Source organism: Ovis aries, chromosome 13 (assembly GCF_016772045.2).
Source record: "Ovis aries strain OAR_USU_Benz2616 breed Rambouillet chromosome 13, ARS-UI_Ramb_v3.0, whole genome shotgun sequence".
In the NCBI taxonomy this organism is placed as follows: domain Eukaryota; kingdom Metazoa; phylum Chordata; class Mammalia; order Artiodactyla; family Bovidae; genus Ovis; species Ovis aries.
In genome coordinates this window covers 60,173,537-60,201,072 of record NC_056066.1, presented here as the reverse complement: position 1 = coordinate 60,201,072, position 27,536 = coordinate 60,173,537, and the positions used below count along the sequence as shown (strand labels likewise).

Here is a 27,536-nt window from a genome sequence, read left to right as displayed (position 1 = left end):
CGGGAATTAATGAATTATGACACTAGATACTGTTAAATTCTTACCTTCTTCTCTGCAACAGTATCTTCCTCTTCAGTCTCTATATTCCTTCAAAATTTATTCTTTCTGTTGATATTCTATACCTGATATAAGACGACCTTTAACTGTGGATCTCAAAGCTCTTCCCCTATGAACTTAACAAGTTTACAAAACCAGCACAAATTTAATAACTGGGATTAGATGCAATAGGGTGATGAAACAAGCAGTCAAGTCCTAGGTTCAAATCCCTAATTGGCTGCAGGACCTCTACTGGGCTTCTTGCAGCTTTGATTCATCACTTATAAAACCTGTCTAATTGCACTTGCTCAAGTGAGATGTTCTTCTAAAAAGGGCTCAGAAACACCAAATACAATGTAAATTAACATTAAATGATTACTCTACCATTGTTGTGAAAACTAATAAGCAGAAGCCTGGCCTTAAAAGGCTGTGGTCTTCAATTTTAGTTTTCTTCACTTCACTTACAAAAATTATAGGAGTTGAGGTTAACTCCCAGCCTCTGAGGGCCAATTTATGGGTGGACACGCCATTACAAAATGAGACTCATTTCTCCATGGAAATCATCTGACTCACATGGAAAATATTCCCCAACTCCTTTAATAGACCAAATATCAATCCCGCTCTTACCACCAAGTCTTCGGCTCTCATATAGCCTTCGTATTCTCTGAGAAGAGCAGAGGAAGACTATTCACTAATAAAACTCCTGAGATCCTCAAATACCTGTTTAACTGACATTTGCAGCTTTGTGCCTTATCAACAGGGACCTAATTTATGAACAGGGGAATTTGATCCTCCACTGGGAGGACAAATGGTTGTTTTGCAGCAACCCAAAGCGGTACTTTACTTTATTGTCATGCATACCGAGTAATCTGCTTAGAGTAAGAGTCATTCACATGAATTTTAAATAGCTGGCCTTCGTGGGGAGAAGGCCTTATGTGGGGAGAAGGAAATGGGGGCGTGTGCATGTGTGTATTTTTGAACCACACAGCCCAGCAACTTCAGATAAGTGAAATGGTACAAGGAGGGGTGAGGGAAGGTGATGGAATGGAGTAAAGAGGATGGAAAAAAGATGATAAACATTATTCTACTCAGAAATACTACTTCACTTGCACCTCTGTAAGTATGTATGGATATTCACATGCTCCATACAGTCAGCCAAACAAGACCGGGAGCTGACTGTAGCTCATATCATGAACTCCTTATCGCAAAATTCAGGCATAAATTGAAGAAAGCAGAGAAAACCACTAAGCCATTCGGCTATGACCTAAGTCAAATCTCTTATGATTATACAGTGGAGGGGATGAACAGATTCAAGAGATTAGAACTGGTAGACAGAGTACCTGAAGACCTATGGACAGAGATCCATAATACTGTACAGGGGCCGGTGACCAAAACCATCCCAAAGAAAAAGAAATGTAAAAAGGCAAAATGGCTGTCTGAGGAGGCCTTACAAAAATAGCTGAGAAAAGAAGTGAAAGGCAAAGGAGAAATGGAAAGATATATACAACTGAATGCAGAAGAGCAAGGAGAGATAAGAGAGCCTTCTTAAGTGAACAGTGCAAAGAATTAGAGGAAAACACAGAATGGGAAAGACTAGAGATCTCTTCAAGAAAATCAGAGATACCAAGGGAACATTTCATGCAAAAATACACAGAAGAACTACACAAAAAAGGTCTTAACGACCTGGATAACCTCTGATGTGGTCACTCATCAGAGTCGAGCATCTTGGAAAGTGAAGTCAAGTGAGCCTTATAAAGCATTATTATGAATAAAGCTAGTGGAAGTGATGGAATTCCAGCTGAGCTATTTCAAACCCTAAAAGATGATGCTGTTAAAGTACTGCACTCTATATGTCAGCAAACTTGGAAAACTCAGCAGTGGCCAGAGGACTGCAAATGGTTAGTGTTTATTCCAATCCCAAAGAAAGGCAACGCCAAAGAATGTTCAAACTACAACTGTACAACTGTGTTCATTTCACATGCTAGTAAGGTAATGCTCAAAATCCTTCACACTAGGCTTCAGCAGTACACGAGCCAAAAACTTCCAGATGTAGAACCTAGATTTAGAAAGGGCAGAGGAACAAGAGATCAAACTGCAAGTATCTGTTGGATCACAGAAAAAGCAAGGGAATTCCAGATAAACATCTACTTCTGCTTCATTGACTACAATAAGGCCTTTGACTGTGTGAAAATTTCTTTAAGAGATGGGAATACCAGACCACCTTATTTGTCTCCTGAGAAACCTGTATGTAGGTCAAGAAGCAATGGTTAGAACCAGACATGGAACCACGGGCTGGTTCAAAACTTGGAAAGGAGTATGTCAAGGCTGTATACTGTCACACTGCTTATTTTAACTTATATGCAGAGTACATCATGCAAAATGCTGGGCTCAGTGAATTCCAAGCTGGAATCAAGACTGCCAGGAGAAGCAGCATCCTCAGATATGCAGAAAATATCACTCTAATGGCAGAAAGTGAAGAGGAACTCAATAGCCTCTTGATGAAGGTGAAAGAAGAGAGTGAAAAAGCTTGCTTAACATACAAAAAACTAAGATTATGGCATCCAGTCCTAACACTTCACAGCAAATAGATGGAGAAAAACTGGAAACTGTTTACAGATTTTATTTTCCTGGGCTCCAAAATCACTGGGGATGGTGACTGCAGTCATGAAATTAAAAGACCCTTGTTCCTTGGAAGAAAAGCTCTGACAAACCTAGACAACATAAAGCAGAGATACCACTTTGCTGACAAAGGTCTGTCTAGTCAACGCTATGGTTCTTCCAGTAGTTACGTATGGATGTAACAGTTGGGCCACAGAGAAGCATGAGCGCTGAAGAAGTGATGCTTTTGAACCGTGGTGGTGGAGAGGACTCTTGAGAGTACAGCAAGGAGAACCAACCAGTCAATCCTAAGACTTCCTTGGTGACACAGGAGTTAAGAATCTGCCTTCCAATGCAGTGAATGTAGGTTCCATCCCTAGTCTGGGAAGATCCCACATTCTGTGGGGCAACTAACCCTGTGTGCCATACCACAGACCCAGCAGAGCCAAAAATAAAATAAATAAAAATAACTAATTTAGGGTTCAAACAAACAAAACCACCAGTCAATCCTACAGGACATCAACTCTGACTATTCACCGGGAGGACTGATACTGAAGCTCCAATACCTTGGCCACCTGATGCTGGGACTCATTGGAAAAGACCTTGATACTGGGAAAAACTGAGGGCAAAAGGAAAAGAGGCAACAGAGGATGAGATGGTTGGATGGCATCACTAACTCTATGGACATGAGTATGAGCAAACTCTAGGAGACAGTGAAGGACAGGGACGCCTGGCATGCTCCAGTTCATGAGGTTGCAAAGAATCGGACACGATTTAGCAACTGAACAACATTTACGTGCAGCCTAACAAGAAGGAAATACAGGGATGAGCTAAATCTCTCAACTACAGATTTGGTTCTTTCAGACATTTCTTCCTTTGTTCACCCCTTTAACTATATGAGCATCTACTATGAAAAAGTACTGTGCCAGCCTGTGGGAATATAATAATGAGCACGGCAGAACAGGGTGAGATGAATATGCCTTTAAGATTTTACCTACAGATTAAGGACAATGGAAATTCATTGAAGAGTTTTATGCAGACAAGAGACCTGTATGTACATTTTGAGTAAGTTTATTCTGGCTGGTGTGAGACAGACAGAGAGAATACATTTGGGGAAACAGAAAAGTTATCAACAGTAACCTATGTGAGAGAGATGATGAAAGCCTGACCTATGGTGGTAGCAATGGAGATAAAAGAACTAATTAAGACGAACAAAATTTATGGTGTAAAATCAACAGCTCTGGGTGGACTGGATTAATGACGTAAGGAGTGGAAGTGACTTTCAGATGTCTGGCTATAGAGACTGTTGATGCCATTCAGGGAGATAGAAAACATTCTGGAAGACAGCTCACAAGTCAGGTTTTGAACAGACAGCTCACAAGTCAGGTTTTGAACGTAAGGTTCGTGAGGTTAAAATGCTTCTTTGACATGTTAAAAAGAGAACTGAACAGGCAATTAGGTATTACAAGTCTGGAGCTAAAAGTTTTCCAGCTTTAAAATATCTACCCCCCTTAGAAAACAAACAAACAAACAAACAAACAAAAAATATCTACCCCCCACCTCTCCCCTAGAATTCTATGTGGCAGGCATTTCTTTTCCTAATCTACAGGTAAGAAAACAGCCTAAGTAAATTCAGCAGCTTTACCAAGACCATCCAGTAGAGATGGGCTGGGATTCAAAGCCCAGATGACTGGCCTTCAAGGTGTCTTTACATTCCTATTGAACTTACCACTTTCTACATCATATGGTAGTCTTCAAACTTTAATTTCCTTATTAGACCTTTAACTCCTTGAAGTCAAGATTCATTGTCTAATCCATCTTTTTACATTACAGTACCCAGCCCAAGGCACTGCATTTTGTAGGATGTTCAGTAAATATTATTCATCAATTAAATCAATGTTGGTTTTTTATCCAAAAACTGAAACATAAATGAAGTTGCCTCCAAAATGCAGTGTACCTTTAAACACTTCAGGTCATCTGGTACATAGCTAGGAAAACTAAAAGATTAACTCAAGGGCTCTTGAGTAATTCTTCCTTCCATTCTCTCGTCCTCCCCAATACAGCTTTTTCTATCAAATAACAGGGCCACAGTTAAAATTTGTCTTTTTCTTACACAACAATTAGAATTAAAAGAATACTAAGAAATTTAGTTTAGCAATTTTTACAATGGCTTATCTGAAAAGTCAGGGAAACTGCTTGAGTTCTGTAGGTCAATTCTCCTATCTACCACTCACCATCAAGTGTACCTTAAAAAATATATAACTTACAGAAGAAGCATCACCTTTCAATTTCTATTTTAAATGACCTTACTTAGTCTTCACTGTCCCCATGTAAAGCATAATACATGCAACTTTTGTGGTTAATAATTTCAGATCACTTCTATTTTAAAAGCCCTCAGACTAACTGAAGACATGGCTAAGTTTTGTCTGTTCAAAGTTTAGCCTAATAAAAGCCAATTAATCAACTATGAAAAATTATCCTGTCAACAAAAGTTTCCCTACTAAAGTCAGACTACACTTGCAACCAAGGCCAATTACATGGCTTGGATTGACCTATTCTTTAATAAAATGCAAGGAAATGAAAACGTCATTAAATCATCAGGCTAAAATATGTACTGGCAAAATCATAAGTTTATTGACATAAATTTAACAGAACTAATTAATTTCAATAAAAATTCCTTTTGCCCTCTTCAGCCAGTCTCTCCCTCTAATCTCTTCTACTCCATGTGATTTCTGTTTTTCAATCTGGTAACTAAAAAAGAAAATTATAGGCTTAGTAAATGGTCCAATATCAGAAAACTGCATAAGTCTAATCAGTTATTTGCGCTAAATATATTTTTATGGATAAATTTTCTAGTATGAGAACTGGAAAAGATTATCCTGAAACTTTCAACAATTTTCAAGCCATGAAACAGTTCTAGGTCTTTTAACCCTAATACTTACTGATGGTCTCCATCTTAAAAAAAATTAAAATTGCCCTTTCCATCCCTAGATCAACCACGGTGAACAAACAATAGCTCATACTCATCCAGACAGGACAAAGATGAGCTCCACCGTAAAGAATGAGGAATGTGCCTACACCGCATTGGCTACATGACTCAGGACTCCTCGTTTAGAGGGAAAGCCGCTGTATGAGGAAAAAACACCTTGAAGCAGCGGCAGAGAATGACCTCTTCTCAGCCACCAGGCAGCATAAACTAGTGAGAGGCTTTGCAGAACAATCTATGAGTATGTTTTTTGCCTTCCTGTAGAAGCAAAAGCAAACATTTAGTCATACAAACCTGTCCTTCCCTCTTTTCAAAGTGGCACTGTTTAGAAGGCCAAATGAACACCAAAAGAGCCTAAAGTAGTTAATACTACACAAAATTACTTGTTTCAAATGTCCACAGTTGCTCTTAATTTCCAATTATCTACTCCTTTCACATCAAGGGCAGAATGTTCACTCATTAAGCATTTATCTAATACTTACTATGTACCAGGAAACATGCCTGATTGACAGGAAGGGGTCTTTTCTCTAGGCCCTAGAGAATAAAGAGAAAGTAACTCTGCCCTCCAACCATTGTAATGGTCTGTCCAAACAGACCATTACAATCACAAGCAATCAGAACTTGAAAGAATAAAGTCAGGGTGCTCTTGCAGGAATTGAAGGGAACTCAAGTCAACCACCAACCCATTACCGTGCATTCAATAAACATCTGCGGAGTACCTCAATGTTTGGGAAAAGCAGTCAGGGAAGAAATAACACCTATACTCTGTTTTGAAGGATGCACAGCAATTATTCAGATGAAAAACACCAAAACAAGAAATCACAAAGCCCTTCTTTAAGCAAGTTAGGAATTTTAAAGACTGTAATTTGTATCCCCAAATGACCAAAAGCTGGCACACCCTGCAGTCCTCTATAAGAAGCATATCAGATCAACAATCTTTTAATATCTGATCTAGTGCACTCTACCCCACTGTTACTGTGTGTGCCTCTCTCCTCTGTCCTGAAACAATGATTAATCCACAACCACTGCACTTGAGATCTCATTCTCTTTCCTTTTCTCCTCCTCAAACAAATCAGTTCTACTGTAGAGGTGCCAAGGTCACAAAGGAAAATGCCTAGAAAGGGTATGCAGATGATCCTTAAAAGTGTGATTGCTTCTCAGTTTTAAAAATAAGAAATCAAGGTTTTTGCAGGTAACTCCTGTTTTCAGTAATGGCAGACTAGGTGAAGTTTCCTACTGAGAACCAAAGAGAACAGCTTTAACACCCCCCCTCCCCCCACCACTTGCCTCTTCCTTTGCTCATCTGTCTCACTTAATTGTTTTTAATTAGAGAATAATTGCTTTATAATAATGTGTTGGTTTCTGCCATACATCAACGTGAATCAGCCATAGGTATACATATGTCCCCTCCCTCCTGAACAACGCCCTCACCTCCCTCCCCATTCCACCTTCAAGGCTGTCACACAGCACTGGGTTAAGCTCCCTGTGTCAAACAGCAAATTCCCACTTGCTGTCTATTTTACACAGGGGGTAATGTGCGTGTTTCCATGCTATTCTCACAATTCATTCCACTCCTTCTTTCCCCCACTGTGTCCACAAGCCTGTTCTTTACATCTGACAAACAAGCAAAAAGCCAAAAGTGAAGAGAAAACGAGAACTCAGAGAAGAAAGCAAACAAGGATGCCCCAAGGGTCTTTGTTTGATCCCCTAAAATTAGAACACTGTTCTGACAGAAAGCAAAGCCCCAGGGTTCTGACAAGGTAAGGAGTCATAATAAATAATGAATAGATATTTATTAGTAAACAGGTATATAAATAAATGGGAGGGAGGAGGGAAGGAGGAGGATAAAGACGTTTGTCACAATAGGCTGAGACTTGAGAGTCACAATCTTAGGGCAGAAGTGAACAGGAAGTAAAAGATCCAGGGAAGAGTTACAGTCCTATCTACAGAGGGAATATCTTCGGTGAAGCCTGTTTTAAGGTGACCTCTAGATCACCTGTGTCCACAGATACCCAACACGAGCAAGTTCTCTGTGGAGAAAAGAACCTTGCTATGGGCTTCAAATGAATCTTATAAATAATTTTTCAAACACAACATCCAGCTTGTAACAGAGTAAGAACTAGCAGAAAAAGAACAGATAACAAAAAAAAACCTACAAGACTTTTGATCTTAGACTCAAGGAAACAACTACATTGACTACCCTTACAGAAATGAAATAAACTTCAGACTATCTGCAGGGAACAGAATATTTTAAAAATAGCCAATTTCAGGGCTTCCCTGATGGTCAAGTGGTTAAGAATCCACCTGCCAATGCAGGGGACACAGGTTCGATCTCCGCTCCAGGAAAACCCCACATGCTGTGGAGCACCAAAGCCCACATGCCGCAACTGCTGAGCTCACGTGCTGCAGCTACTGAAGCCCATGCACCTAGGGCCCGTGCGCTGCGACAAGAGCAGCCTAGGCAATGGGAACCCTGCGCACGGCAATGAGCAGCAGCCCCCGACACAACTAGAGGAAGCCCGCATGTAGCAATGAAAACCCAGTGCAACCACACAGAACCGTGAGATACACTATACATTAGAATAGTCACATTAAAAACAAACGACAGCACCAAAAGCTGGTGAGGATGTAACAGGAACTAAATTAGAGCAACAGAAACTGACTGACTTCTGATGAGACTGCAACATGGTATAGGAACCTTGGAAAAATTTGGTCACTGATTACAAAGTTACATAAACACTTAACCGTAAACTCAGCATTCCCCCCCCAGGTATTTATTCAAGTGAATGTATGTTCATACAAAAACCTGTATACAAATGTAGACAGCAAGTTTATTCATAATTGCAAAAAAAAAAAAAAGGGAAACCACCAAGATGTCTAAGAGGTGAATGGATAAACAAATGGTATGTGTATAATCACACAATGGAAAATAAGTTATTGATCTGTACAACATGGATGAATATTAAATATATTTTGTTAAGTAAAAGAGCCAGATCCAAAAAGCTAGATATTGTATGTTTCCAATATGACATACTAAAAAAACCAGGAATGACCAACACATGGAAATGCTACTGTTCTGTTTACTATGAATTTGTTACTCTTAAGTATTCTCAAAACCCACACAACTGTCCATGACAAAGAGTGGACATTACTGGTTGCAAATTCCGAAATCTGTCCACTAAGAGCACCTAGAAGCTGTGCTAATGAGTAGCAACAAGAATAAGTAGTGTCCAAACCTTGGTTTCTCAATACCTTTCTCCAATAAAAAGGAATGGGAGCTCTTTAGAGAAATGGGTGATTCTAGGATTGAGTCAGAGAAAATATAAGAAAAAGGACATAACTGTTAAAAATCGAAATAGAGTCCACAATTTAATTACCAGTATTGTATCGGTGTTAATTTCTTAGTTTAATAAAGTGTCAGGTTATGTGATATGTTAACATTAGGGGAAGCTGGGTGAAGGGTATGTGAGGATTCTATCTTTGCAACTCTTGTAAGTCTAAAATTATTTCCAATTACAAGTTAAATACAGACACTACTAGGTGCTAGAGAGATAGGGAACAACTGAATACTCTTCTTATACTGCTAGTGGGAATGCAAACTAGTACAGCAAAGCCCTTATGGAAACAGTGTGGCAGTTTCTTAGAAAGTTACAAATTTTCATATAACCTGGCAACCCTACCATAAAGCCTATACAAGTGCATTTATAGCAGCTCAACTCATAATCACCAAAAAAATCTTAAATGGATAAGCAAACTGTTGTCCATCCATACAGTGGTATTCTACTTAACAATAAAAAGGAACTGACCACTGATATACATAATTTCAATGAATCTCAAAAGCAATAAAGAAGACAGTTTTCAAAATATTATATATTGCCTGATTCAATTTATCTAACATTCTCAACAAGACAAAACTATAATAACTGAAAATAGAATAGTGGTTGCCAGAGAATAGGGCTGGGAGGCTGGGTAATATAGAGAGGTGATATAATTGTTCTGTGTCTTGGTTGTGATGGTGGTTACTTCTCTGGTGGCTCAGACAGTAAAGAATCTGCCTGCAAAGCAGGAGACCTGGGTTTGCTCCCTGGGTTGGGAAGATTCCCTGGAGAAGGGAATGGCCACCCACTATAGTATTCTTGCCTGGAGAATTCCATGGACAGAAGAGCCTGGCAGGCTACAGTCCATGGAGTTGCAAAGAGTTGGACATGACTGAGTGACTAACACACAGAAAGGAAATCAGTTTTACTGTATATCAATTAAAAAAAAATTTTTTTTAAGGGAAAATCCTATCATATGCCGTATCCTAAAACATAGGATAACACGAGGGACAAATCTGAAATATTGGGAGGAAAAAGACTTAGCAAAGCTGATACAAAAAGAAATGAAAATCCTGAATATCTAGCCATTTCCATTTCAATCAGTATGATAACTGGCTATCAGTTTTCAACCTCCTTTCCATCCTAATGTTTCCCTACTGCATAGCTTAATATTTCTATAACACTTTTTATTTATCACTGTGCCTAAGTCATGCTGAATATGTTTTATGAATATTTGATTAACTGATATTAAGACAGTAACAGACAATATATTGGCGAAAATCAAACCTGTTTGCATATGGATCTGCTCCTTTTCAACACTGAGAAACGTAGTTTGGCTGTATACTGGATATTTGATCTGTAGCTGATTTTAAAGTTGCTCTTCAGTCTTACATGTAAATTTTATCACACACATCACTAACACCAGAGGTAAAACAGTCATATCCCAATGAGATATGAATTTAGTCAATATGTGTGGGAGATGTTTCTTTAGAGCCATGAGCTTTTATGAGGCCATGTAACTTACCCATGTGATGAGTATCCTTGACAGAACTATAGAAACAATATAGCACTCTGTTACTGAAAAACATGAACTTGGATTTATAAGGCTTCATGAGGTGGTAGAAAGAACAGGAACACTTGAGCCATTAAGATCAAATATGGCTCTGGGACTGCCATTTAACCTATCCGACTTCACTGAGGAAACTGCAGGATATAAGGAGTAGCAGTCTCTCCCTCTCCCTCCTTTACTATCATGGAGGTAGGTTACCTAGGAGACAATCATACTTCTTGCAGATCATCAATAAGCAATAAAACATAGGGTGGGTTGTCCTAGACTTGCCAAAAACAAACAGGTTGGAAACAGGACAGCAAACTTTATCTATCCAGCTTCCAAATCTAAAGAAGTGTGAATGCCTATACCTGTACTGTTTCTTGGGATTTAAAATGATCACTTTTGAAAATAACAAGTCCAGTGAAAGTGAAAGTCACTCAGTCGTGTCCAACTCTTTGTCACCCCATGGGCTGTAGCCTGCCAAGCTCCTGTCCATGAAATTCTCCAGGCAAGGATACTGGAGTGGGTGGCCATTCCCTTCTCCAGGAGTTCTTCCCAACCCAGGGATCGAATCCAGGTCTCCTGCACTGCAGATGGATTCTTTACCAGCTGGGTCACCAGGGAAGCCCAAGACCTATGTAATACCTTTCCCATGTTACAGTAGGTGAATCTGAACAACTTTTACAATGTCACAGAGGGCAAGTGATTTTAAAATATTCTGTCTAGATTCAAAACCTATTCATTCTGTTTTATAGCAAACATATATACTCTATTTAGCTCACACAGTCTCTTTTCGCTCAGTTTTTAAAGCTGAGATAAAATGCACACATCACATCAATCATTTAAAAGTGCACAACTCAGTGGTTTTTCTGATGTTTTTAACATGCAACTGTCACCACCATATGATTACCTTCACCTCCAGAGAAAACAAACGTCCCATAGTAGTCACTCCTAATAACCCCCCACCCCGCCCCCCACGTCTTAACAACTATTCATCCACTTTCTGTCTTTACAGATTTGCCTATTCTGGACATTTCATAAAAGCAGAATCACACAATACATAACCCTAAGTGCCTGGCTTCTTCCATTTAGCATGTTTTCAAGGTTCATTCATGATGTAGCTTTACAATAGTTCATCCCTTTTTACGGCTGAATCCACTGTAAGGATTTACCACATTTTGTTCATCCAGTCATCAGTTGATGGACATTTGTTTTTACTTTACGGACATTATGACTAATGCCGCTATGAACATTATATGCAAATTTTCCACAGTGTTTTTAAAAAGTGAATCAGCTATTAAGTTGAATTATGTGTAAAAGATTTTCGTGATAAATAATTAGTATTTTTAAGTGTGACTTGGTTGCCAACACTAAAAACCAAATTAATGTTGTTTCTTATAAGAAGAAATGAGAAAAGGTAGGTAGGTCTGTCTTTTCGGTAACAATGATTCTGCATTCCTGCACTGACCACATCACTTTCTGCTGACCGTGATTATGCAGTCAAAGATACCATAGGTAAAGCTGGACAATTCTACACATTTATCTTGCTGGCCTGACTCCTGCAGGTATTTCGATTAGCAACCCCTGAACTATACTAAACATATAAATTTACAAATAAATTTTAAACTATTTTAAAAAGATAACTAGGGAAAAATACGGGCAAAGAAAATGTTCAGCATGATCAGATGCAACAGTAATAAGCCCATTTAAGCTCTCAATTTAAGACCATTTGCTCCTTGATTTAGTTTCCATTACTAGTTCAATTAGAGCTTAAAAAACAAAAACCATGGAGTAGTTCGCAGTATGTTTTCGGCCAATTAGAAAATACAGAACTGACGAGATTTATAGAAAATTTTCAATGATCAAGACCCCCCCTTCCTCTGTACTCCAACAGCATACTTTGCTTATCTCCTCCATTTAGCACTGTCACTGTACTGTTTACACCTCTGTCGCCCTAGCTAAACAAAGCTTCAAAGGCAGAGAATATTGCCTGTGCGTCCGCAGAAGCTATCACAGAAGCTGACATACAGAATACCATGCAGAAAATATCTGTTGGATACTGTGACACCTAAGCAATGAAAAACAAAGCAAGAGGCATAATTCTCCCAGACCGCAGACAATACTATATATGTGCATATGTATGTATGTGTTAGTCGCTCAGTTGTGTCTAACTCTTTGTGACCTCATGGACTGTAGCCTGCCTCTGTCCACTGGATTCTCCAGGCAAGAATATTGGAGTGGCTTGCCATTCCCTTCTCTAGGGGATCTTCCCAACCCAGAGACTGAACTCGGGTCTCCTGCTTTACAGGCAGATTCTTTGCAGTCTGAGCCACAGGGAAGCAGACAATACTACAAAGCTACAATAATCAAAACAGTGTGGTATTGATACAAAACCAGACGTATGGATCAATGAAACAGAATAGGGCCCAGAGATAAAGCCACACACCTACAGCCAATTAATCCCTGACAAAGCTGGCAAGAATATAAAATAGAAAAAAGACAGTCTCTTCAGCAAATGGTGCTGGGAAAGTAATTCAATGAAGTTAGACCACAACCTCACACTATGAACAAAAATAAATTCAAAATGCTTTATAGACTTAAATGTAAGACACAACTCTATAAAATAACTTCTAGAAGAAAATAAAGGCAAAATATACTCTGACATGAATTGTACCAGTATTTTCTTAGGTCAGTCTCCCAAGGCAAAAGAAATAAAAACAAAAATGGGATCTAATCAAACGTATGACTTTGCATAGCAAAGGAAAACAACAACAAAAGAAACTGAAAAACCAAACCAAAACAAAACATGACAAGACAATTTAAGGAATGGGAGAAAATATTTGCAAATGATACAAACCGAAATGGGCTTAATCTCCAAAATATACAAACAGTTCATACAACTCAACAACAGCAAAACCAAACAGACCTTAACAGACATTTCTCCAAAGAAGACACACCAGTGGCTAGAGCATGTGTGCATGCTAAGTGGCTTTAGTTGTGTCTGACTCTTTGCGACCCTATGGACTGTAATCTGCCAGGCTCCTCTGTCCATGGGATTCTCCAGAAAAGAATACTGGAGTGGGTTGCCATGTCCTCCTCCAAGGAATTTTCCCAACCCAGGGATCGCACTTATATCTTTATGTCTCCTGCATTAGCAGGTGGGAAGCCCTACAGATGGCCAGTAGATACATGAAAAGATGCTCAACATCACTAATTACTAGAGAAATGAAAATCAAAACTACAATGAGGTACCACCTCACATTGGTCAGAATGGCCATCATTAAAAAGTCTACAAATAACAAATGCTGGAGGGGGTGAAGAAAAGGGAACCCTCCTACCCTATAGGTGGAAACATAAGTATCAAAGGTAGGTTTGACACAGTCATTATGGAAAACAGTATGGAGGTTTCTTAGAAAACTAAAAATAGAATGATCTAGCAATCCTACTCCCCGGCATATACCTGGACAAAACTGTAATTCAAAAAGATATATGCAACCCTATATTCATAGCAGCACTATTCAAAATAGCCAAAACATGGAAACAACCTAAATGTCAATCAACAGATGAAGGGATAAAGAAGATGTAGTACATATATATACAATGGAATACTATTCAGCCATAAAAATGACATAGGCAGCCACATGGATGCAAGATTATTAAAACTAAGTGAAGTAAGTCAGAAAGACAAATATCGTATGACATCAGTTGTATGTGGAATCGAAAATATGGCACAACTGAACCTATCTATAAAACAGAGAAAGACTCATGGCTACAGAGATCAGACTTGTGGTTGCCAAGGAGGAGAGGGGAAGGAAGAGGGATGGGCTGGGAATCTGGGGTTGGTAGATGCAACCTACAACATTTAGAATGGATAAACAAGCTCCTACTGTATAGCACAGGCAACCATATCCAATCTCCTGGGATAAACCATAATGGAAAAGAATATTAAAAAAAAAAAGAATGCACTCGTATGTAAAACTGAGTCACTTTGCTGTGCAGCAGAGATTGGCACAACACTGTAAATTAACTATATTTCAATTTTAAAAATACTGTGAAAAATGATAACCATACAAATGTTACTGTATTAAAAATAATAAAAAGGGGAAACTGTTATTTGGACTAAACAAATTATTTCAAACTGGAATTCATCAATGAGACTGGAGATCCATGAATTCCCTAAAGTAATACAAAGTAGCATGTACAGTACATTTTTTGAAATAAAGATCTGTAGCTTTCACTACAGGCTCAGATAAATCTGTAAACCCCAGCAGAATTAAGAATTGCTAAGTTAGACAAAAGGAGAGGTATATTTTTAACACTGCAAAATATCAATTTTTAAAAGTTAACTTGATGGGAATTCCCTGGTGGTCCAGTGGTTAGGACTCCATGCTTCTACTGCAGAGGGTACAGGTTTGATCCCTGGTTGGGAAGAGGCTGCAGGCTGCACAGCACGGTCAAAAAGGGGGGGGGGGGGGGCTAACTTAATAATTTACATAAATATTAAACAATTAAAAATTTTAAGCTAGTATATCCCGTATTTCCGAAAGGAAGAGGGGAAGACAATGTATCCTAGGTTTCAATTTATGTTAAAGCAGGAGACCCATGCCTGATGAATGATTAACAAAGTGTCAGTTCCCAGAAAAGATACAGTGACATTCAGAGTCAGATGAGGACACCAATTTTATACAAGGGAACTTGTTTTGCTTCACATTATTGCTTAAACAAATAAGAACTCATATTTCTTCACAAGTGCCCAAACTCTAATCGTTTAGTCTCACATTTTAAAGTATAACCCCTGAATTATATGTGGAAAGGAAACTGCTTGAGGATCAGAAAGATACACTTTAAAATGGTCTTTTCTAAACTTATAATCAAGACTATTTTCAGATAGGCATCCCCTCGAACCTTAAAACTGTTAAGACACTCAATTACTGAACTTTCTCAACTAGCACTTACACGCAGCCTTTTAAAAACTCAAAACACAAAGAGTAGTATTTGTAATAATGGATAAATGATCAAGACTTTTGGACTTAAGGTCACTGGTTTGGAGGCCCTGTACTCTGCCCAAATGGCCTGAAGTCTGAGGGGACCAGAATCTCAGCATATCTGTAACTCTCCCTGACATAGTCCATTGGCTGAAAAATTCTGATTTAACTAAAGAGATCATGAGCTGAATTGTCAAAATCCATGCAGTAGGCTGAGAAAACTATTTTCTTAGTGCTCCTTTATTTTAAGAGATACACAATTCATCTTTCACAGCTTTCAAGTACAGTTCACTAATATACTACCATTTCTTCTGGGAGGTCATCCATTCAGAGGTCGCTGGCACAAGAAAACCAAAACAATAAGCACAACCTAAACCTCCTAACCCTATAGCTTGAAAGTAACCCAAAAGAAAACAGGTCAATGGTGGAAATAAATGAAGATTAAATGAAGCGATCTTCTTTCCTCTATTTCAAAATGATTCTCCCTCATCTATTAAACTAACGCCATAAGTAATGGTGTTTTATTTTTTCAATTTGGGAAAAATACAGAGGTAAAAATGTTAACAATTTAGCTCCTTGACAGTTCGCCATACCCACTCCAACCCTCAAATTCCAAGATCCCAAGAGCACACTGAAAAGCAAGAAAACTACCTGGTTCAAAGCTAACAGTGTAAATTTTTTTAGATCCTGTTACGGGTCTGAATTTGGAATATAAATTTCACAATAACACCTGATATAATCCTAACAAGGACTTCTCTGATAGCTCAGTTGGTAAAGAATCCGCCTGCAATGCAGGAGACCTCGGTTTGATTCCTGGGTTGGGAAGATCCCCTGGAGAAGGGATAGGCTACCCACGCCAGTGTTCTTGGGCTTTCCTGTGGCTCAGCTGGTAAAAGAATCTGCCTGCACTGTGGGAGACCTGGGTTTGATCCCTGGGTTGGGAACATCTCCTGGGGAAGGGAAAGGCTACCCACTCCAGTATTCTGGCCTGGAGAATCCCGTGGGCAGAGGAATCAGGTGGACTACAGTCCATAAGATCGCAGAATCAGACATGACTGAGCGACCAACACTATACTACTCTAGCACATACAAATATTTCTGAATCATTTTGCTGTATATCTGAAACATTATAAGTCAACTACACTTTAATAATACTGAAATCAAACATCCCCAAGCAGTTTGATCTGAATTAACACAGTTCTACCTCAAACACTGGACATAAGTATGAAGTACAATACTGTTTCCAATAATATAAAATACAATAAATGTTGGGCAAAGAAGCTATTACCTGTGTCTTTTTACCAGGCAACACAGTGAAATAAAGTCCCAATCTGCTACTCTATTCCACTTGCCACCACCCTCCGGAACCAAAAGATTCGTTGTGACCTACAGGAATCTAAAGTATAACCCATACATGTATGTAATAACTATCATTTGAATGTCTCGTATAAGCCAGACATGGTATTAGATGTAGATTCCCATTTCAGAAATAAACATGGATTCAGAGGATAAATAACCTGCCAAATATCACAGGACTACTAAATAACTGAGGCCAGATTTGAACCCAAGTCAAATATTATTTCAAAGCCTAAACAGGGATTATTCTTCACTAATTTAACACTATTTCCCCAATTCTGCATACTGATTCAACAAGAACCTATCATTTGTAATATTAAAATGAAATGGATTTCTTTAAATTTGGAGGCAAGGTGAGGGGTGAGAGATTTGAGTTTCGACAATCTGGAGTCTTTGTTATTCTCTTACCTGAACAGGCTGGCCACAATGTCACAGTGGTATAAAAAATCAGATTTGAAAAGATGGGACAATTCCCAAGGCAGATGGCTATTTGCACTCATTCTATACAGAGTCATAAATATACAGAGGACTGTAAGGACTGATGAAGGCAGGTTTCTGCTATGCCTAAAGGTGTGTGTGTATGATTTAAGAATACAGAGCAAAGAAAGCAAGTTAGTGGATTACCTGAGCGAGCAAGACACACAGAAGATGTTAATGCAGGAAAAAGTTCTCCTCCAAACATATCCCTAACACACAATACACAAGTTAATTCCCAAACTGTGATCAAAGAACCATCAGGAATAAGATCTCTGATGTCAGGTTCACAAGTCCATAGGTGAGCAAACTTTGAACTTTCCCCAAGTCTGAGATGGAAAGAGTCACTTTTCTATCTAGAAGCAACAGAACCCTAGATTCACCAAGACTAGATAACACCCTGACCATGTTCACTGTAGATGAGTAACTGAGGCAATCTACACTGGGCATGAGTTACATACTGACCCACCCCTAAGCAGCAATTCAGTACCTCACCCATCCAACAGGCCACATCAGAAACAGGAAGTACAGGTCGAAAGGCCTCACTGAAAAATAAGAACTCCTGGCAGCAGAAAATGAGAATCAAGAGTATCGGCACCGGCAATGAACAGAGTTTTCACTGACAGGGAAGGAAAAGGTACCTGGCATTTTATAAATGATCTCCTTTAATTTTCAGTTGTGAAGTGAAAGTCGCTCAGCTGTGTCCAACTCTTTGTGACCCAAATTCTCCAGGCCAGAATACTGGAGTGGGTAGCCATTCCCTTCTCCAGGGGATCTTCCCAACCCAGGGGTCGAACCCAGGTCTCCCACATTGCAGGCAGATTCTTTACCAGCTTGAGCCACAAGGAAGCCAAGAATACTGGAATGGGTAGCCCATCCTTTCTTCAGCAGATCTTCCTGACCCAGGAATCAAACCAGGGTCTTCTGTATTGCAGGCAGATTCTTTACCAACTGAGCTATGATAACTAGCTGCTGCTTTAGTTATTAATCCTCACAAGAATATTCTGAGGCAAGTACTGATGCCCATTTTATAGATGAAGGAACAAAAGGCTAATAAATAAGTTGCCCAAGGTAGTTGTTATCCCAATTGCAGAGATGACAAAATCCAGGCTTAAGAGTTAAGTAAACTTGGTTACTAAACCCAAACTTGGTCTCATTCCAAAGCTGAAGCTTTTTCCAACTATCCTGCTGGCTCCCTCCCTTAGTTCCCCCAGTAATCTTTTTCTTCTTTTTCTTTTTTATTGAAGGGCAATTTCTTTACAAAATTTTGTTGTTTTCTGTCAAACCTCAACATGAATCACACAGGTATATATATATCCCCTCCCTTCTGAACCTCCCTCTCCATCCCATCCCTCCAGGTTGACACAAATACCCTGTTTGAGTCTTCTGAGCCATACAGCAAACTCCTGTTGGCTATCTATTTTACATATGGTAATGTTAAGTTTCCATATTATTCTTTCCATACATCTCACCCTCTCCTCCCCTCTCCCCATGTCCATAAGTCTATTCTGTTTCTCCATTCCTGCTCCGTAAATAAATTCTTTAGTACCATTTTTTCTAGACTCCATATATGTGCATTAGAATACGATATTTATCTTTCTCTTTCTGACTCACTTCGCTCTGTATAATAGGTTCTAGGTTTATCCACCTCATCAGAACAGACTCAAATGCATTCCTTTTTATGGCTGAGCCCCAGTAATCTTGGTTAAAGAATTTCATCAAGAATCAGAAATCCTGAATCCACTGCCCACCAAATTTCTGCAGCTGTTTCAGAAGCTATACCTAAGATACAAAGCCAGTAAGAGTTTTCATAACAAACCACTCCAGAAAGCCTCTGCCTTTTGGCCAAAATCAAGTGCAGAAAGCTGCCAAGTTACGGAAGGATACATAACATTACGACAAAATGACACTCAATTTTAAGTTTGAGGTCAAGGACCATCTAGAGATCAGGTAGGCACAGCACCTATCTGAAATAAACCAGGCACTCACGGCTTGTTGAAAGAATTAACATCGTTTCACCGGTTATAAATCTAATAAGGTCAAATGGCTATTTTGTACTTTCTGATATGACATGATTAAACTTTAAGGAAAATAATTTATCCATTCATTTTAACAAGGTTGCTTTCTTAAAAATTACAGAACATTAATGAGATAGCTAAATTGAGAAATGCCCATTAGGGCATTAGTCATAACTTCAGAAAAATTTCAAGTGTTCACTTTTCCAAGCAGATTAAAATGTTTCAGCTAATAGAAATCTGTCAGAAAAATCCACAAGACCAGAAGTGTGAAAAGAGAAAAGTGACCAATATAAAGGCATTTAAGACAAGACACATATAAAATTATAAAACATTATTCTAAGTATACCCCAGTATTTAACCCTAAAACCCTCACTTCAGATAACACATACTTTCTATGCAAGAAAATACTATCATCACTAATGTAATAAAAGCTTGCCCACCATAGTAACTGTTGCTAAGTACATTTCTTATGTTTAAGGCTGAAAGATACACACTCTGTAGAAACCAGTGAAAAGTCACTCCTAGCATGATACTATTAATTCTTTCACCTTCAACTTTTAAAAAGATAACACTTGACTTCTATAATGTAAAGGAGAAAAAAGTTTGGTCAACAAGTAGGTCAGCTGAACTCTACCTTGGAGAAACTACCAATTGCCTATGACCCAATGTAAATATTTATTACAATGACAGCAGTTCCTTTTTCTTAATAATTCTAGAGGAATTTTTTCCTTTGAAAAGCTAGATGGCTTAGATCTCAATATATTAAGGAACAACTAAATGACACAGTACCATTTTAAATTATCCCTTTTAGGAGTTCAAGGAAATCTGGGTGTATGAAGGCACGAACATTCTTGTGAAACAAACTTGGTCCAGGTCACCCAGTGAATTGTGACAGACCAAGGATCAAATCCAGCTTCTCATTTTAAATTAAGGATCACAAGCATTACCTTAAAACAGTAAGTCCTTACCTAATCCAATGCCAAATCATGTAATTCTGTTTCTGAACTTGTACAAATTGTACTGTAATATTTATGCGAAAGATGTCAAACAGTTGTCAAAACAATTATCATAAATGTAACAGTTAACACCTTTTGGGCACTTCCTGTGTTAGGTGCTATGCTAAATGTGTTATGTGTTACCTCAATCAATCCTCACAATGACCCCATGAGGAAAATGAGGCACAGAGAGATAACCTATGTAAGGTAAACTATAGAAAAAGGACAGGATCAAGGTACACAGAGAATATATTCTTAAAGCCACGAATCCCCACTGCCTGGACCAGGATTCTAGGCCAGCTGTAGGACTGAGATACTTGGTTTAGTCACTTAACCTTCAGGTGGCCCAATTTCCTTTACTCTAAACCTAAAAGTCAAACAGATAATCACAAAAGTCCTTCATATCCTGAAATGCTCTAATTGTGTAATCATCTTTCTATTCAGGTAACTAACTCAAAGAGAAACTTGTCTTATTTCCTCCATCCTCTGAGGTTCCCTTCACTAAAGTTGAGAGTCCACATTTTTGTATCTAATTAGTAACATACTGATAAACAACAACAAGAAGGCCTTTCTTAAAAGTCAGAAGTCTTTTCTGCAATTATGAATTCTTTTTAAAACTGTATTGGCTTTTTTAGAAATAGCTGATTTACAGTGTTACAGTAGTTTCAGGTGTACAGCAAAGTGACTTAGTTATACACATATTCCCAAACCTTATTTATGGCTGCTATGGGTCTTCATGGCTGTGCATGGGCTTTCTCTCGTAGGCGTGAGAGTCGGCTATTCACTGCGGTCCCTTTTCTTGTTGGGGAGCACAGGGTCTAGGCGCACTTGCTTCAGTAGTTGCAGCACGCAGGCTCAGCAGTCATGGTGCATAGCTCTGAGGCATGTGGAATCTTTCCAGACCAGGGATCGAACCCATCTCCCCTTTACTGGCAGGCATGTTCCTATACACTGTACTACCAGGCAAGTCCCCAAATCTTATTCTTAACCTCAAGTGACCAATGACAATGACTGGACTTCCTTGGTGGTCCAATGGTTGAGAATCTGTCTGCCAATGCAGGGGACACGGGTTCGATTCCTGGTCCGGGAAGTTTCCACATGCTGTGGGGCAACCTAGCCTGTGCCCTAGAGCCCGTCCTCTGCTACAGGAGAAGCCACCTCAATGAGAAGCCTGTGTATCGCAACTAGAAAAAGTCTGGGTAGTAACAAAAGTCCAGATCAGCCAAAAAAAAAAAAAAAAGGAGGGGGGCAGCAATGACAGGGAGAAAAGACCTTGTAACAATTTTGGGTTGGGGTGGGAAGCGTGAAAGAACAGACTACTGTATATAGGTGGTTATCAATTCCTAAAAAATAATCACCCATTTTCAGCTCTTCTAAAAAAATGGAAATCTTTAAAGGATTGTCAAATAAACTCAATGCTTTATTCAGCTAATAAAGATGAAGGAATTATCCAGGATGCTTATAACAGGCATGGAAGAATCATCAATTTATAGAAATTCTACCAAAATGGCCTAGAACTCTAGAATCTGTTTTACCAAGCTGTTCATCTAGGCCCTTCAAACTTCATCTAATGACACATGCTTACACATCTAGGAAATGTGTAAGGACGTGTAAGGATGCTTACACATCTAGGAAGAAGCCTAGGTTCCACTTAGCACCGTTATTCTGAGAGGTCTTCCAGGACCAAATCCCCACTTTACAGAATAATCTCTACTGTCTTTGTTCTCTAGAAAATAATCCCTGAAAGATTCTTAAATAAAGTAAGCAAAACCCCTCTAACTAGTTTTCTTTTAAAATTCTTCTAATTAGTTTCCCATTGTCGCTGGAACAAACTACCACAAACATAAAACAACACAATTTATTATCTCACAGTTTCTATAGCTAGAAGGTAGGGTTGGCTGGATTCTCTACTTAGGGTCCTGCAAGGCCAAAAATCATAGTGTCTGTAGGGCTATGTTCCTTGGTGGAAATTCTGGGGTAGGGAATCTGTGTTCAAGCTCATTAAGATTGCTGGCTGAAAGAGGTTCCTTGTGGGCACAGGACTAAGGTCCCTGTTTCCTTGCTGGTTGTCAGCTGGTGCTGATGGCATTCCTTCTTGTGCTAACCACGTGGCCCCCTCCAGGAACGGTGGTTGAGTCCCTCTCATGCTTCAAATCTAACTCTAGCTGGATAAAGTTGTCCACTTTCCCGTGAACAGACTGGACCTACCTACCCAGAAAATCCAGGATAACCATTTTGTTAGAATTCTTAAACCAGTTATATCTGAAAAGTCCCTTTTGCCACAAAACAGTAACAAACTCAGATTCCAAAGGATCTTTGGAATAGAGTCCACCCTAATGGCCTCCAAAGACTCACACCTCTCCCAAATGCAAAAACCAGCCAATTCATCATAAGGTCTTATTTCATTAAAGCATCAACTCAAAGTCCAAAAATCTCATCTAAAGTTCATCAATTCAAAACTCCCAATCTCACCATCTAAAGCAGGTGTGGATGAAGCTCTGGGTATAATATATGAAGTGCACCCCACTGGAGCACAATTTCTAAAAAAACACCAAAAAAGACAACTAGTTATCTGCTCCCAATCTGTAATGGTGAGACAGCCATAAGGCTATAGTCAAAAACATTCCAGTTCAAATGGAATGTAACTATAAAAGAAAGCAGGCAAAATATAAGGGAAAGTGGATCCATCGGTCCAAAGCAGTTTCAAAATGTGGGCAAACTCCATTACGTTTCAAAGCCAGGGAAATCTCTTCTGTAACCTTCAGTTCTACCTCTTTGGGCTCTTGGTTCCAGCCTCTAAGTCACCCTTTTTTAAAAGAAAAGAAACACGTTCATATCTCTAGTTTTACCAGCCTGCTTCTCACTAGTGAAAAAAAAATCTGGGGGAGGGGAGTGGTTGAGAGCCCCCTTTAATTTCCTACTCTATGTTTTTCAATCAAGCGGACATTGTTTCTGTTAGAATAAAATGCTCAAGAACTTAGACAGCTTCACGTGAATTTCACAGGAGCTCACCGTTAGACCCACATCTACAAGTAAACCAACACTTCGCTTGGAAATCTCAGCTAAACATCCAAGTTCATCACTTGTAAGTTTTCTTTTCCACATGACCTCAGAACACAATTCTAAGTTTATTTGCCACTATGTAAAAAGATCCTCTTTTCTCCAGTTTCCAATGTATACTTCACTTCCACTAGAGTCCTCATTACTTCTACTAACAATCTGTTTCTAGGCCTTTTCTATCTCACGCTCCTCAAAAACCTGCTGGCCTCTTCTACTGCCACTTCCAACGTTTTTATGTAATAGTACCCCATTTCTGGTACAAAAATTTATACTAGTGTTCTACTGCTGCCATAACAAAACCACAAACGAAGTGGCTTAAACCAAGAGAAATTTATTATCTCATAGTTTCTATAGGTCAGAAGTTAGGTGGGCTTGGCTAGGTCTTCTGCTCAGGGTTTCACAAGATCAAAATCAAGGTGTTATCCTTGCTGGAAATTGGGGAAGAATCCACTTTCAAGTTCACTCAGGTTGTTGGCCAACTCTAGTTCCTCGTGGCTGTAGGACTGCGGTCTCCATTTCCCTCCTGGCTGTCAGCCGGGGCTGGTTTTTGTTACTAGAGGCTCCCTGCATTCCTTCTCATGCTTTCCACGTGGCCCCCTCTAGCAACAGCAAATGGAGTCCCTCTCATGATTCAATTCTCTCTGATTTCCCCTTCTGCCCCATCTCGCTTGACTCCCAGCTGGAGAAAGTTCTCTGTTTTTAAGGGCACATGTGATTAGATTGGGCCTACCCACAAAATCCAGGATAATCTCCCTGTTGTAAGATGTTTAACCCTAACAGCATCTGCAAAGGCCTTTTACCATGTAACATATTTACAGATCCGGGAATTAAGAGTTTGGATATCTTAAGGGTGGTGGTGGTGGTCACTCTGCCCACTACAACTCCAAACCCTAAGTAAAGCTTTAAACTCAGTTCCCAAAGAAAATTTCCTTCTCCAAGAGTGTGTGAAGTAAAGGTATATGGTCAGAGACAGAGACAACGGTAAAACCAAGGACTCACCCTGGAAGAGACTGGCTAAGCAAAAGAGATTAAAAATATACTTGTTTCATCCCTAAACAGTTATGCAATTAACACACTAGGTAGGAACTCACCCTTTGCTCTCCCTTAAATGTGTGCTTCTCTTCTCTCCTGTATTCCATATAAAAAGATATAACTAGACCTATTTGGGTTTTGCTTTTTAAAAAGTTACCCCAGGGTGACCTAATTTTGTAATCAGTTGATAAACTGATCTAAGCAAACTTGAAATATTTTCATTCTTTTTTAAGTCACATACCCTCCTCCAACAGCAAATGAAAGTCAAGTATTCCAAAGTCACAGAAGGACACAAACCTATCTAGGCAAAACTGCAGGTGAACTTTTTAAAAAACCACGAGGTAGAACTAGCATTGGTCCTGGTCTTTCAGCTCAAGGTCCACCAAGACAGTTAGGCCAAGTGACTTAGAACAAAACACTACAACTACAAATATAATATTCTGAAGCCTTGCCTACTGTCAGATTATTGACCACACACTTTACCTAGATTGGAGGAACCCCAAATATACCAAGTAGGCCCTTTAAGAAAAGTGACATGTAAGGTCTATCGAGCACTCACGACCTGCCAGGCACTGTAGTAAGCACCTGACACAAATTATCTTATTCACTCACCACAAACTTATCCTCTAAGAAATATCATCATCCCCATTTTACAGACAGAAAAACAAGTTAGGTCACAAAGGGAAACAGCAGTGGCACTTCTAATTGGGAATCCAGAGATGTACTGCCACTCCTTAGATGGAATGGACTCTTCCAACTCTTAGAAAAATCTTCCCTTTCTAGCTTTCCTTTCATTTCCTCTCCGCACGCCCACTTCTCATAGAATTTAGCAGTTGAAAAGGTAATCAGGCCTCCCCAACTAATTTGCCACCTCGTTGCCAGAACTCTTTCCTTCTCACAATAGCAATAGCCAAGAAGCAACTTCTCCTGACCTCAACTTTGCTTCCCAAAAACAAACTACATAAGCTCCACCCATCACCTGCCAAGGCAAGAAATGTTCCAACGCTGCAAAAACAAAAACACAACCGAAAAACAAAAATAAAAGTCCTACTCTTCAAAAGGTCACAAACTAACACGTAAACTCAACCCATCTTTCATTCTATGTACCTCTCCTCTTCCACCCAAGCTCCCAACTAACCTTAACTCCAACTCCACCCGTTCTGCCCCACTTCTCGGTTCCCTTCCCCTTTATCTTCAATGACCTCGCCCCGGGTCGCCTCCACCTTGCACCCCAGTGTGCAGGTGGGAAGCCCTGCCTCGCCCAGAGGGACGTTAGGAGGCCCCCACTCCAGCAGCTCTGCTCCACAGGAAGGTCCACCCCAGCCTACACTGAGGGCATCAGTCCCCTAGACACCCTCCGCTAGCATCGCCCCTGCGGCCCCACCCCTCAAGCTCCCTTCCCCCTCTGGCGACCCCCTTCTCCAAGTTGCCCCTAGTCCCCGCCCCAGCCCAACCCTCTCCCCGGCCATAAGCTGGACTCGAGAGCCAGCTCCCATCCTCATGTCAGCCGCTGCCCCCAAAGCCTCCCTCCCCGCCCTGGGGAGTGGCCCCAGGCCTCTCCGATGAGCTGCAGGGGCCTCGGATGGTGAGGGGGGAGGGTGGGGGGCAGGGGAAGGCGAAGGGCTGCTCCGGAGTCTGCTGGAGGCGTGAGAGGCGGCCGCGCCCCGCTGCGCCGTCTGGGCCCACCCGCACCCCACAACGACCTCGCCTGGCAGCTCCCACGGTACCTGGGGTGGAAGCGGCAGCGGCGGCGGCCGCTCTCCCCTCTCCTCACACAGACAATATGGCGGCGGCGGAGGAGGAGACACACGGCTCGGCCGCCAGCCGCAGGGACCAGAGCGAGGCTGCAGCCGTCGCTGCCGGAAGCGGAAACCCCCCTCCGACCGGGAGGCGAGGAGGGACCGCTTCCGACTCCTCCCCCAGCGGAGTCTCGCAGAGTGCGGCCATGCTGGGATGTCTCATTGAGTCCCTAGGGGTTTAGTTCTGAAGTGCGGCGCAAAATGGAAGGCGTTCTTATCGTAACTCATAGTAAGGAGACTTGCAATAATTAAGCGAACTTTATTGCAGTACCTGTACGAGCTGACGAGAGAGAGAACACTAACCTCCCCCTAAGTGTACAATTGGTTTGACCTCAGATAAGATGGCGGTCCCTAGGTTTCCTGCATTTCATCCAGTTGGCAAGTCCTACAGTCTGCAAGCCGGTCCGCCTTTCGTGAAAAGAAGCATGCGCGACCTGCAGAGCTGGAGAGCGAAGCATTTTGGGAATTGAAGTCTCCTACCCTGGTCCCTCGTCTAGGCTCGGGGTTCCAGCAGCACATTTTTTTCTGCTCACACTTCGAGTTCCGGAACAAGTGAACGAAAGTTGGACCCCAGGAGTGGGATGGCGCAGGAGTCGAGAAGTGACGGTACTAGCCTTCTGGAGACTTAGACCCAGTTTCTGCTCTTACAGGAGTCCTCGCCAGAGCTGCCCTAGCCAGAATAAAATATTTTCTCTCTTCGATCTGCCTCTCCACCCTACTTTCCCAGGCAACCGCCCCAAGGCAGATACAGGGCACTTTCTATTGTGCAAAACTGATTATGACGTCCTCTTGGTTGAACATCTCCCAAGACTTTCCTTTGTGCACCAAAAAGAGCGCAAGCTCTTAACACGGAATTTATGCATAATTTGGACACTACCGCCATCCTTTCTCCCCACCCCTAAGGCCCAACGGCGCCCCCCCCCCCCCCCCCCCCCCCGCCCCAAGCCCCCTCTTCTGCTGCTCTCATTAAAATTTCCTGCGGCTCCCACTCACTAAAACTGCAGACTGTTCCTGGATCTTTTCTGTGTTGCCTCCCTCCCTTTGCACTGGCAATTACTTGTGTTACTGCCACCTCCTTGACTGGCTAACTTCAGTATGTCCATTGAACCAATCCAAGGGTCATTTTCTCTGGGGTTCTTCCCTCCCTTTGTTGTTCAGTTGCTAAGTTGTGTCCGACTCTTTGCGACCCCATGGACTGCAACTCACCAGGCCTCCCTGTCCTTCACCGTCTGTGGCCTGCTTCTTCCATTAGACTGTGATCTCCCAGTGGACAAGGCTGAGTCTGATGGTCACCCTGTTCCCTGCAGGCCCTGCTGAAAGCTGGTGTG

The 27,536-nt window shown here is 40.7% G+C and overlaps 1 protein-coding gene and 1 long non-coding RNA gene across 3 annotated transcripts in view; one reads left to right on the top strand and one right to left on the bottom strand.

The window, feature by feature from the left end:
- Positions 1–26,255, bottom strand: part of CSNK2A1 (casein kinase 2 alpha 1) — a 57,078-nt gene extending 30,823 nt beyond the window's left edge. The window contains exon 1 of one of the 2 annotated variants that reach the window (XM_042229960.2): positions 26,137–26,255. The gene's annotated coding sequence lies outside the window, so the exon portion shown is untranslated. Of the gene's footprint in view, positions 1–44 lie in introns of both variants that reach the window. The other variant, XM_060397007.1, reaches the window with a different exon arrangement.
- LOC132657566 (uncharacterized) overlaps positions 26,195–27,536 on the top strand; it is an 8,282-nt gene continuing 6,940 nt past the window's right edge. The window contains exon 1 of the long non-coding RNA XR_009595960.1: positions 26,195–26,814. This is a non-coding gene — a long non-coding RNA (uncharacterized LOC132657566). The remainder of the gene's footprint in view (positions 26,815–27,536) is intronic.